The sequence below is a fragment of the Adelges cooleyi genome, unplaced genomic scaffold, assembly GCF_023614345.1.
Source record: "Adelges cooleyi isolate 19-005CV unplaced genomic scaffold, UGA_ACOO_1.1 ACOO_flye_CR_arks_rails_tigmint_CR_PRNA_376, whole genome shotgun sequence".
Lineage (NCBI taxonomy): Eukaryota > Metazoa > Arthropoda > Insecta > Hemiptera > Adelgidae > Adelges > Adelges cooleyi.
This window is the reverse complement of record NW_026096053.1, coordinates 13,521,357-13,535,569: the sequence shown is the minus strand read 5'-3', so window position 1 is coordinate 13,535,569 and position 14,213 is coordinate 13,521,357. Positions and strand designations below refer to the sequence as shown.

Here is a 14,213-nt window from a genome sequence, read left to right as displayed (position 1 = left end):
TGACCGGTCCGACTATTATTTTTCACTTGGCTCAAAAATAAAACACTTTTCACTAACTCGTGGCCGTTTTAATTTTCTCACAGTACCCGGAACCGTCGAAAATATACAACTACTTGAATATCATTACCATAATTAAAAAATTAAAAAACACAATAGTACCTTGATAAAACCAACTAATTACTCTGATAATAAATATATGAATATGGGCAAGTACGACTCTTGTGAGTGTTATGGCCTAGGTACAATCAAATGTCTAACACCGTGCATGATAAAGCATTATCCATTAATATTAATATTGATTGACTTATAAGAGCTATTTCAGACATATCATGATATTTTTCTTAGCGAAAGTACTACAATGGACAAAAATCAATCCAGTTAAAAAAATATATATTAATATTAATCTAATCCGTTGTGGGTCAATAGTTCACTAGCGTGTATATGTTTATAGTAATTACCTAACGACGTTTGTCGACATCGACTATCCACACGGTCTTATTGCCTACAGGTTGTTGTACGGCCTTCGCCGGAATAATAGTAATTCGCAATATTATACCCATAATTTATTTTTATTTTTTTTGGCACGAGTTTCATGCCCAAAAAAGTACACTGCACGCACTCGACAAACGTCGTCGATACCAAATAAGAGTAGGTACCACTTAAGTACACATGTAAGTATTGTAATGAAAAAACAATGCAAAAAATACAGGATGATTTATACGGATACTGGATAAGACATTCATTTTTTCGCATAATAATTGAAATTATCTTATATTATAATAAAGATAGGAATGAATTATTATCTTTACTACCTCCGTCGTAAATTTTAAACATTAATAACTTTAATAGTAATTCTCCAAAACTGGTTATCGGTCAGTCAAAATTGTCGGCAAATTATTCTTAATTTAAAATACTAATTATGTACATAGATAACCGTATACGTTTTAAAAGTTGATCGAGCTCTGGAAGGAAATGTAAAAAATTAAAATCTGTAAAATAAAAAAAACTGCAATTGTTTTTAGAAATAATTAGCGTCTTATTCTTAATGAATCACCTGTATAAGTTATACCGACGACTGCGCCTCGTTAAGTTTTTAATACGAACAATGCAACAATTTAGCCTTGAGTTTTGTTATCTGTGATTTATCATTATTTTTATTGTTATTGTCGAATTAGAGAAGATGTGACCTGTTTTACGGGTCTACAATTGTCGGTATTTCAAGCCCCACATAATTATTGAACACTGTGATTATTACCTGTAATAATAATCATTGGTTACATCGACAACCCGGGCACAGAGATTTCGCAGTATTTTTTTTTTTACATAACAGTGTTTTGCTACGGTCAAAGAGCATTACAATAATTATAACCTGACAATAAAACAGATACCGGTGGAGCGTCAACAGAAGCAATAATCACTGAGTATGCACGCGGCTGGATGCAATACTATTAATTATATCTTGAAATTCCTAGAACATTTTGATATATATTATATATATTTTTTTTACAATTATAAAAAAAGCCAATGAGAGTGATTAAACGTGAAGGGTCTATTGTTCTGGATAGGATAACGCAATGAAGTTAATAATCCACGCACAATACCAACTACACAGAATCGATTCAATTAAAACGGTATTAATTATTGCCAGCACAATGCAGCAAACGATCCGAATTAATTATCAAAAATATCATTTTTTATTTTCGATAACATAAAAATTAATTATTTTTCCAACTATCAACAACGTGTACGAAGCGACATCAAATAGAATTCCAATAAAAAACCATTACTTAGCGATGAAATCGGTTACGTGATATTTTATATAGTGTTTTTACTTTATTTCTAAAACCGTATCTTAAAAGGTTCATTTTGGCATAACACTTTGGCAAATCTTTAGTCATCGATGATAAAAAAAAAACCTACACGCACTTTAGCTATTATACAAAATTACACTATACTGAAACAATACATTTTTTTTATATGATGAGAATAGAGAAATTTATTACCAAGTGAAAATCTGTGACGCGCCGGAAAGAAAACGCTTGTATTTAACCGCTTGATTGGTTTTACTGTTTAAGGTTATATTCTATTGAATATGGGAAATGAATAAAAAGTGCACTGGGCCTAAAAATCCAACTTAATGGAAACTTAAGACTCTTATTTTGTTATTTTTGTCAGCAAAGAACATTAGAGCAAAGACTAAAAATGCAAGCATTATAACTCAAGTAATACTATACAAATATTTGATAACTAAAACTAAATGATATGCTAAATACTTTTCAAACGCAGTTTTATCATACCCAAAATTCTAAGCTAGTTTTCTTTATAGAAAAAATTAATTATAAATTATCCTGCGAGAATTTTGGAAGGTCTGCTAGTAAAAATTATGTTTTTTATTGCATTCGCGATAGCGATCATGTTTCCAGTTTCTAAACGAAATTTGTAGGTTTTGGTTAATCAAGTAGCAAAAACAAAATCATTACAACAATAAAGCAGCGAACGGTGTTTAATTAAGTTTGCTTTGTGAATTTAACAAGTTGTAACGAAATCCGATTATTTTGTCGGTCAAAAGTGACTTGTTCACATTAGTGTTTATATCTAAAAAATAATTACTTAATTAATGAAAGACTTTGAACTTTTAATTAATCAACGCGGAAGAGTGAGAACGTTATGCTATAATATAGTAATGTTATTTTTTTTTTTATCTAAATAACGGACAAAAAACTAGTAGAGTTTCAGTTAAAATATTAAAACGGCACAGAAAAATGTAAGGTTATAAATTATAATATTATAACAGATCACGTTTTTAGAAAACGTGTCGGTCAAGATCGACTTTAATCCCGTTAAAGTGAAGTCTAATCCAGATTACATTTATTATTATTGCTCTACCTACGTGCCAGTAATCTCGGTCACACCCCGAGTATAATATACTTTTCCTCCCGTTTGGTTATGCTATACAAACACCGAACTTTATTTTTATCAAAAAAAAAAAAAGCTAAATCTGTATTTTATTATGACGTTATTGTAACTAGCGTGTAACACACGATTCGTGTACATTTCACGTTGATAAAAGTCAAATTATTTAAGTAAAAAAAAAAAAAAAGTAGGTTAGTAATGAGTCCACCAATTTTTACCGAATGCGAAAAAAATATATACCTAATTTCAAATGGTTTACAGAATACTTGGTATTGAATTTAATTTGCAAGTATTTCAATGTTTCCAATTAACTTTTTCAATTATGTATATCAGAAAATGCGTATCGGCTGTTATTTAATCAACCTAAAGAGTAGGCTGTTAAAATATGCATGAATTAATATCCCGACGCAAACGCGATCGAAACAAACAAAACAGTATTTATTTAAATAATGAAAAAAATATATAAATTGCATATTCTAATTTTGGACGCTTGATTGTAATAACAATATACCATAGCAGATTATTCCCTATACAGTATTGGCTGCATAAAGACGAACATGTGCAATAATTTTATGGCACAATGCTATTGTTTTTTTTATTTTGCAAGAAAATTGAAATATCGAATACCAATTTTGGATGATCGTTGGCAAGTATTAATAATAAAAATGGAATGAAAAAAAATCAATTAACGCACATGATTTTGTTTATTTTTAAAAAAATAATTGCTTCTTTTCAACGCATTTACCGGACCCCTTTTATTCTTTGTTTTCCCATAGTATAAATATTAATAGTTATTATTATTATAATAAAATAAAACCTCGCCGAACAACAAAAAAATATACGTCACGCGTTAAAATTTTTACATTGTAGATACATGAAATGACAGCAAAAATAATTTTAGTAAAACATTGAAAAAAAATGAAATGTTAAGTAAAATGTAGTATTATAATTTAATAGAACAATTGAAAAAATACATTAATTAGACACGCTATCCTAGGAAATTTATCGACGAAACATTATATAAATCTAAAATTTGCATTTTCATAGCAAAGACATCTATATTGAAATTTAATATTTTATATCCATTTTTTGTGCCAAAATGCATGTTTTATGGGATTCGGTTTTAGGGTAAATTTCCTTTTTTTCTTATTATCAAGAAAAATATATTTACAATCTATACACAATTTGTACAAAATTAGCTGAAAATTAATATACGAAATTAATTAATATATAATGAAAATTTACCTATGAACAAAATATCAGTTTTTATAAGATTTCAAAAGGGAGTATATAATATATCCATTCAGTAACTTAGTCGATTTAAGCTCCACGGTTAGACTTGTGTAATACATAATCTAATATGAGAGTAACCTTAAGACATGTAAAAAAACGTATTTTGTCGTTCGTTTTCCGCGTATAATAAAAGGAAAAACGATGAGCCGATATCGGCGGTTGCCTGCAGCAATTGATTGACCACCGATCGTTCAATGTGAACCGAATGAGCCTTTTGTGCTGTACAGAGTGGACATGACTACACTAGACTGCCCTCGGTATAAGTAATTTAATAAAATATAAATCAATAGAGTGGAAAAAAGGCATATAATATAAATAGCTCGCCAAGAAAATACTCTATTACGGCCACAATAATACCGCATACGATCCACCCCCCTGCCTTTCCCTCTTCCGGATCACCTACTAACCGACCGAGGATTTTTTTCTTAAGTCTCAAACAACGCGCTTAAGCGATTACGTCATCGAAATACGTGTATTATTTATGGCCGTAAATAACCGAGTAGGCTGGCTGGTTAGAGTAAAAAAAAATATAATATATCATAAATAATATTATATACTTAACAATAATCTTGATGGACGCCTGATTTCGACTTAGTGGTTCTTAGGAAAAACATTTTGGGAACCACCTATTAAATACCAATTAGGTATACCATCAACAAAATTATGCAGGTGGGTAGCAGAGGTATGTACTTACGGTGTTAGGTACCAAACTTATGTTACGGCAACGATCAGAGGTATAAAATGGTTGGATTTAGGATTTTATATAAAACCGAGATTTTTACTGATTATACATACAGAATGATCTGTTTACAGTTTTGTAGTTTTTCTATTATGGATACATTTTAGTTTTATATTATTTTAGTTATTTTACAGATATTCGAGTTTTTAAGTTTTTTGGCAAATTCCTAGGTTTGAACAACTTTTAAAGCCTAAATGGCAACGTATATTTTTCTGAATTTTCAAACTATGAATTATTTGCTGGAAATTTCGACTGGCCGATTATCAGTTTTGAATAATTACTTATAAATTTTAAAGTTTTAAAGGACAAGAGGTTGAGTAATACGAACAGATATGAAAGAATACTCTAACCTTTTTTTGACTTAGAACATTATAAAAATACGAAGAATAAAATGTCGATTAAGTAAGGAAAACCGCATTTTAGTAAGTGGACTTGGATCGTTATGCCTTTAGTGTACAAACGAGCCCGTCAAAAGTAAAGTGGTGCTGTCATTAGCATTATACCGTGGGTGTAGTAGACCTAAGCCACTATTGTTGTATATAAAAATTAAAAATCGTTAAACGTGTAATTTTAGAGCTCACGTTCAGAATAATATAGCTATGACTTACGTCATTTGTGCATTTAAAAGATGAATGTTTTAATATTTGTTTTGAATTTGAATAAAAAGGTAAAAATGTATGAAAAGTTAAACAATAATTTTTATAGTACTTAGATTAAAAACAATTCAATTAGGCCGTATTCCAAGTATGAACACGAATAAAAGCAAAATTATAAAGCCGCCGATTTCATAAAAGCAATTGTAGACGTTGAAAAATACATTGATAAAAATATGGTTTCATTTTACAAAAAGAGAATCACTTTGCTTTTGAAGGGATCGAATATAAATAGTCATTTAAAAATCTCCAAGTTCTCCAAGGATTTTAACACATAAACGATGGGTTTATATCGATCACAAATATATCAAATTCAGGCAAACTAACAACAAGAAAAGTACGAACAAGAATCAACGATATTGACCGAGACATAGTGAACGAAACGCGCCCATCACATCCCTAAAGCATAACGCGTAGCGGCGACCGGTGCCTGGCCGTCGATCATTGCGCGCCGGATTGCCCTCCTGGTATTAACAGTGGCGCGCGTTGGTCGCGGCCACGGCGACGGTTCGGTACAGGAATTCCTGTCGTTGTCACACGACGAATGGTACACAATAATAATAATAATAATAGTAATGTACGTGGGCGAACAAGAGGGTGTCGCCTCTGTTGGCGGAAAGAAAGGCTGATACAGCGGCGCGGCGGTGGTTTCGACCGCGGCCGGACCGCCGATAATCGACAGTGACCGTAAATCGTCAACAACAATAATAATAATAATAATAATAGTAATAATAAGAAAGAGAAAAACGACAATACACCGATCGAGAGAGGAAGAAAAAAATAAGACTCGGACGGGCGATAACACACGGTGACGCCGTATACTTACACACTGTTGTCGTGTATGGTAGGTACTGCAGTGCGTGCACACCTGTAAACAATCCGGCGAGGAGAACACCACAACGTGTTTTACGATATGGACGCCAGAAAGAGGAGGGGGGGGGGCGAAAATCGTATACAGGTATTATTATTTCGGAATTCAGACACGGATGCTGTACGCGGTGAGGTTAGATACTTTGTTTTTTTTTTTTTACCTTAACGTTATTATTATACACAGACATACAGGATGATTCATTAAGCACACACGTTTTCTCGATAATGAGGTACGAATGGGTTGGATTTGGTTTGTGTTATTTTTTATGTCGACTTTTAAAACTAAAACGATAAATCATGTATTTATTTAGTATTTTTAAATATTAAGAATAATTTGCTGGACATTTTGATAGGTCCCTAAGTAGTTTTGGATAATAACTTTGTAAGTTATTAGAGTTTAACATTTAGGACAGGGCAATCGAGTAATGCGCGCAGATAAAAATAATACTATACACTCCAGCCTTCCTCCCGTCATAACTTTAACAGCTTTAAAAGTAATTTTCCAAAACTGGTTATCGACCGGTTAACTTTTTCTGAAAATTATTTTGGCAACTTCTCGGAAAAGGTAAATAATTGGTAATTTTATAATACTGTAAAATAGCAAACATTTTTTCAAAAAGAAAACCCACATAATTGCAATAATTTTTAAGAAAAAACGAGTGCCTTAACCTTAATGAATCGCCCTGTATATTGCCATGATGCACCCTGTGGACGACGCGAACACACGGTTAAATCGTGATGCCGTTGAGATATTTGAAAACTAGTTGTGAGACGGCGGCAGATGAAGAGGCGGAGGAGTATACAATATGTATGGGAGCTATGTATGTAGGAGCTCTGGACGACACATACGGTATATAGTAATCATTTCTGCGATACAGACACCACACTCACCTGTGCACGTCCGTGTAATCTTTTCGGATGTATAATAATAATTTATTGTAGTACGGTCACACAGGTGGCCATCAATACGATTTTTTTTACAACAACAAAAATATAAACAGAATTGACGAATTAAGAACCTTCTCTTTTTTGAAATCGGATAAAAAATAGTCATGACTTCTATCATTTTTGAACTGGAGACCCGAAATTTTTAACACGTATCGAGTTCGAATGACCACATAAGCTGTGCAAATTTCAGACGGTTAAGTACATCAGATAGCGAGAAAAATAATTCATACTATCATTTAAAAAAAAAAATGTCTATAACACATTAAATAATAAAAATCAATAAATTTAAATGAGTATCATTGAATGAAATTGCAATAAATTTGTGTTATTATTATTAAAAGATAAATACCAGTGATGACACAGATTTTATTAAAATTTCACTCAATGTTACACACTCAAACGTATTATTGTTATTAATTATTTATTTTTTTCATACAAGTATTTCATACATATTTTGTATGTGAGTACGATATGCTGTTCATTCGAATCATTTTGTCAATGTAAATTTTATGTAACCTGATGATGGCAAAACACCTAAAGTAGTAGTTACCAATATACCAAATTTTAGCAATATAAATATCTGTTTTTTTCTGTTTGCGCATTGCTTCTTCCCAACACTCAATGTCTATGTTTTTACAAAATAGATATTAAATTTTATTATATTGTACAATAACATAAAAAAAAATATTTTCAAAAAGAAAAAGTACAAAATTGTAATTATTTTCCGAGAAATCGAGTGTCTTGCGTTAAATGGATCACTTGGTACTTTATAACTTAAGGAAAAATTTGGGGCATTTGACGCCCTCCTTTTCTCGGACCTAGTGACGCGTTATAGAGCTTTAGCTAACATACACCTAGTTACTTAGCCCCAGTGTACCCTGTATAATTGAGTACTGCAAACGTACAGGGGGAAAAAACGAGTACATTATACATATTATTATAATATTATTACCGTGTGTGTGTGTGTACTATAAACCGACTTGCGACCTAATTCCAACGCTAGCCGATAACAGCCAACGATAGCCTATTATAGAGTGTAACTTTGTATCGTGGAAACGTGTAGGTACACTAAAAACAGAACACAATATAACGTTTTAGGTCTGGTTGTAGCTGATTCAATCACGAGGCTGGTGTGCAAGCGCACACAACGTTCTATATAAATTATATTATGCATGTATATACATATAATACGAATTTAGCATTAAGTAGTAATGGTAGTAAAGCGAGTAGTTTGTGCTGTTTTTTTTTTTTTTTTTGTGTGCGCCTGTTCAACTGGAAACAGATATATTATTTGCATCGGTCGGACGACCTGGAGAAGAAGCACGCAGGAATTCGTTATTCTCAAGTCCTATCTAGGGTTACCGCAATACACCTTGAAATATTACAACCGTCTAACGGTTACCGTAGTTATTATTATTTTTTATTTTAAATTTTATTTTTTATTGTTTTGCTGAAAATTATAATAATGCTTGTGCGATTTCCCACGGTGAACAAAACTCGAAAATAAACGTTCGCTTGTTATTGTTGTGTTAAGAGTTCTTAAATAATATACATATATAAATATTATATATTATTAATAATAATTACTAGATGTTGAACAGTGTAAAATATAGAGTGCAAAAGTGTTAGTCATCCGCTGACGCTGTTAGTACAAAAATCATCAGTTATAAATGTAATATTTTTGTATTCGTCACACGTTAGAGTAATGGACGGAATACAAATTTTAACAATTTTAAAAATTAATTTACCAAACAACAGGATTCGTGAAACACGACTTTTAAAATTTAAGTTTTGTAAAAAAAAAAATAACACAAAGAACATTAGTGATAAATATTTCTATGTAAAATAAACGAAAATAGCAAAATATAACAGTTATGCGACTGCATCAACTAACTATAGAGTTGATAAGGCCATGCTAATAAAATAATAATAATATGTTAGATAAAACACACAACGATGACATTAAAATCGTGAGGACAAAAAAAAATAGAATTTACACAATATCGCTCAATGGCAAATTTTCCAATAATGTTCCTCATTCTGCCTCGTCCTTCACAGCCGAGTGACTTGCTACAATTAAAACCCTCTCCACCATTAAGTCCTTAGCTGAGGCAATAGAAATTTCCTTATAGTTTCTGATTGTCAATCATGTGACATGGCTATAAATTCTTTTCCATTAGTATCTTCTATCTCCTATCTCGTTCTTCAAATCCGTTTAAGTATTTTGTCTTTCCCTAGGTTTGGTTATAATATTCTGTTTTTATGGGTACCCAATCATACTGGCGTCAATGGAAATGATATCGTAAATTTTCATAAACATTATTTCCTCGCCGATCTTGATTCATTTCTCGGACTGAAATTCATCCCTCAAGGCTTACGTTCTTGGAATTTTTAATGGAAAAACCTACCTACGTCCATTGTGGTTTCTTTTTGTTCACTCTGCCCTTCTGTCCTATATTTTCCTTGGTTTTACAATATCCTTTATCTCTCGCAAAATGGTAGTTTCCTTCCTAGCCATAGACATAATCGCCTTCCAACTTACTGTTTTTATTTATCTCTAAATGATTTCCCTTATTTTCCCCGTCATGATGGGGTTTATCTTTGTCTCATCTTATTTTTAAATGTTTTTTTTCCTAAACGACAATTTCTCTCTAATTTTAGTCATAATATTAATATTCCATTTTCCTTTTCTGATATTATTCAATCCTCTGACATATTTCTTATTTCTTCTATTGACAATTATATGTATCTAATAAAATACAAATATAAATATTTTCAGTGAAAAATAGTGTCTTGTCCTTAATATATTACCCCGAATACACACGGTTTTGGAGTTGCATCGTTTGGACTCTACAAAAGATAACGTTTCTTGTAGGTATCATCATATTTTCGAATAGAGATTTAATGAAAAGGGTCGAAAAGTACTTGCGTTATTTTATCTTTGACGTGTACCACTCGTCTCTTTTTGATTTTGTTATCGAGTTGGAAACTCAAACTGACGGCGGTATCTCTGCATTACCCGTGTAAATCGGTACAAATGACAGTGACGTTTTTACCGCATCCACACACAACCCTATCGCAGCCTTATTAGTGAGAACCCAAACAAAATCGATACCTATCAAAATGGGTTAAAACCATAATATATATACAATTCTACGATATTATAATACCCATCGTTAGTAGCCCGTAAGTCCAACGACCGATATAATTATTCATAGCGGATATTTAGATTAACGACGAGAATAACGGGTCCAGAACCGATCGCGCTTAAAAATTAAAAATAAACAGTACCGGAAATATAAAAATATGATGCAAATTCACATCCAACTGTCAGGTGGCTCTCGCGGTTGTTTAACCCGATCCCCAGACGTGTAGTTTAGCAGTGGGTGGGCACGTTTCAATGCCAATCCGTGACTTGTAATTACACGGGTTCCAAGTGTCTAAGCAGCAGTAGTAGTCTTTGCAAACTAATAATAATCATACAAAGTATATAATTAATAAATAATAAGACACTAACGGTCAATGACATCGACAAGACCTAGTCGCCACTATTCGCTACATTCTGGTTAAACTAGCTGGTACTGTAAAATTACCAAACCGATCTTGTTTTTTTCTATTTTAAACAGTAAATATGATAATATTTTTTTTTATTCCGTCACTTAAAGTTCCGTTTGCGAATCAACGTAACTGTAATACACACACACAATTCGACCCGCAACACTCTGAACACAAACGCATTAGGAAAATAGTAAATAATAATAAACGCTCGTATTGTTATAGCTGTTGATGTTTGTTCAAGTCCCAGAGTGTATTTCGATCCGGTGAATTTCATCATGGAAATCCGGTAACCGTTCTGGAAATGTGAATGATAGTAAGTAATGCCTCTGGTAATGCCCTATTTTGTCCGTGTGTGTGTTTGTGAATTATTATTTGTTATTTACAAATAAAACCCAATTGGTTCGCAACGGAGGCACTTCCAAAACGGGCAAACTGCCTCGCCCACCGAAATTTAATCAAATCAATTTTGTGGAAATTCGATACGCATATGTTATCACCAAAAACCAGTAGCCCACGTTAAACGTTGACGGTTAGCGGAAGAGCAAATTTTCCATGCCTCATAACTATTAGTTTAAAAATATTAGTAACATCCTGCATCCATAAATCAAAATGTGACCAAATAATTACCTTATTTTAGGCTGATTTCATAATTATCAAGAAAAATAAAACAATGAGGTTTTTTAAATTGTTCTTATAAAATTCATACTACCTACTTAAAAAACCATTAAACTTTTTCATTTTTGTTTTATAGACTTCGTAAAATATGTTTACACTTTGTAATTTATTGTACAACATAAATAATTTTGCTTCTGACAATAATACCATTTTTTTGCTCACAATCGATCTAGTCTTATATGTTATTATATACCTTAGTAATTATTAATTTAAATTTAGGTAAATACTGACATGATAAAAAATAAAATTGAAAACAAAAAGTAAGGTCTGATATTCAAGCGAAACCGAACACAACATTCGTTTAATTGGACTGCAAATACTTATCTGGAAAAACGTTAAACGCATATAAATTTCAGTATTACTACGGACAAAACACACAAACAGCCTTCGCTATGCTGTTGAATAAAATATTCTGTTAAAAAAAAAAATATTAGTAGTAATCTAATCGCCTCACGGCGAAACTTGTGTATTTACAACACTACTCGATGAGAATATTATTAAATGATTACTGTTATCTGTAATTCAACGTTAAAAATACAAACACATATCACTACGGAAATAATTAATGTGTATAAACGAATCGTTAAAAAAAAAAATACCGCACAAGCGATTAAGGACAATTCCGTTGATTGTGAAACCGTTAAAGATAGTAATAATAATAATTGCACTCTCTCGACCGATTGACACAGACTATGGCCTTATGTAATTTATAAAAAAAGTATTTAAAAACAATAAAAATTCCATTACTTAGTCGCGAGTCCGGCTTAGCGTTTTTTTTTTTTTTTTTTTTAATTGAAACGAACTTTCTGTTAATTTATAAACGGTTTGTCTACAAACGGTTTATCGCGTTAATAGTATAAACGCTTTGGTTTTTTTCTATTAAGGATAACTTAGATAAATATATCAATTTTATTTTTGTGCCAGACAATAATTAATAATGACCAATTGAGAGAGAGAGACAATGATCGTGGTGTTACGCAAGTTGTATTGTCGCTCTCACGTGAATAAAATTATATCTCGTTATTGTTGTAATAGTAATAATTATATAATGAGACCGTTTTTAAAGTGTACAGGAAACCCCTGGTGCGATTAAAACACACACACCAGCATTCCCATACGGTTCTGACGAGGTATCGGTTTTCGTTTTTTTTTATGCGGGCAAGGATTAATCATATGTTATATCATACGGTTTAGTAAAATTATATTCATAATATTTCACACACACACACACTGAACGATTACGATATGGCAATTCAGCGATATTATTTAGCTTTGAAGGGCTGAAAAGTTTTTTGTTTTCACAAAGATTTTTTTTCGTATGTCTTTCCTTTATGATTTCCCAGATTTAAAAAAAAAAATAATCAGACTTTTCCAGGTTTCCCAAAGTCGTGGCAGTCATAGAGCTATTCTCTCCGGAACACCTTAAAGTTTTCAATTCATTTAAGACACTTTTTTTTTTTGTTGTAGATTTTGCTCGGAACTTTCTACCAAACACTTGGTTTTTTTTTTCATCTGCATTTAGAAGACACCTGTTACATCCCCGTCGCCAATATGCTGACTTTTTTTTTACTTACTAACAAAACAAAAGAGAGGGCCAATACGAATAACGCTATATTCATAACAATCCGTTATTGTTCGGATGTGATAAATGCAAGAATGGACGGTTGTTTATTAATAAAATGTTTGTATTTATTATATTTAAAAAAAAAGTAATAGAGACGAAGAAACGTTTTCGTTACTTGGACGAGTCTCGATTTTCACTCGCGTGTAATTAATTATCACAGATACTAAACAAAAATATAAATAAAAAACACACATACATTAATACACTCATGAGAGATGCAAATCATCCAATGTATCACACCGTCGGATCGGTCGTGCCCCTTTTACTTTCGCGCGAGATATGCAGAATAATTTATCTACCTACCACAATATTAAAATATATTACTTATTCCATTATGTACCTAATATATATGTAGGTATGTATTAAGATAGACGACCGCCGTTCACCAGTAGGCAAGCTTATAAAACATAATTTAAAAAAAAACATTAAAAAGAACAAGAGATGAAAAAACGGTGTGCAAAAAACAGTGTAGGTTGCGGAATCCTTAGAAAGCATTTACAATATACAGGGTGATCCATTTAACGTAAGACACTCGTTTATTAGGGAAATAATTACATTTCTATGGGGTTTTTTTTTGTTGAAAAACATTTTTTAATTTATGTTATTCAACGGTATTGTATAGTTATTTAGTAAGTTAATGCTCGGTAAGTATCAACCGGTCGGTGGACTATGAAGAAAAAAATGTACACAGTAAAAAGTATCGTACGGTCCACCGAGATTTTTTTATTTTTATTTGAAGACGTGTATTATTGGCATTGTAAAATGACAAACTCTTTAATATTAGTTGACAACATATAAACAATACTGATGTTTACGGTTTTTTTTTTTTTTACATTTACTATTTACAGTCGTAGCAGCTCTGGACATAGGTGCACACAGTATAGTGTTTTATTCGAGTTTTTTTTCGATAAACGTGTTTTGTATTTGTACCACAATGGCG

General features: G+C 31.8%; 2 protein-coding genes across 10 annotated transcripts in view; one reads left to right on the top strand and one right to left on the bottom strand.

Moving 5' to 3' along the window:
• The window catches only part of LOC126840847 (uncharacterized), a 126,891-nt gene that overhangs the window by 66,095 nt on the left and 46,583 nt on the right, over positions 1-14,213 (top strand). For 3 of the 7 annotated variants that reach the window (XM_050576819.1, XM_050576821.1, XM_050576822.1), the window contains exon 3: positions 11,197-11,287. The gene's annotated coding sequence lies outside the window, so the exon portion shown is untranslated. Of the gene's footprint in view, positions 1-11,196; positions 11,288-14,213 lie in introns of those variants that run through there. The other 4 variants (XM_050576817.1, XM_050576818.1, XM_050576814.1 and 1 more) reach the window with 3 other exon arrangements.
• LOC126840845 (triple functional domain protein) overlaps positions 1-14,213 on the bottom strand; it is a 102,041-nt gene that overhangs the window by 84,371 nt on the left and 3,457 nt on the right. The gene's annotated exons all lie outside the window — the stretch shown is intronic.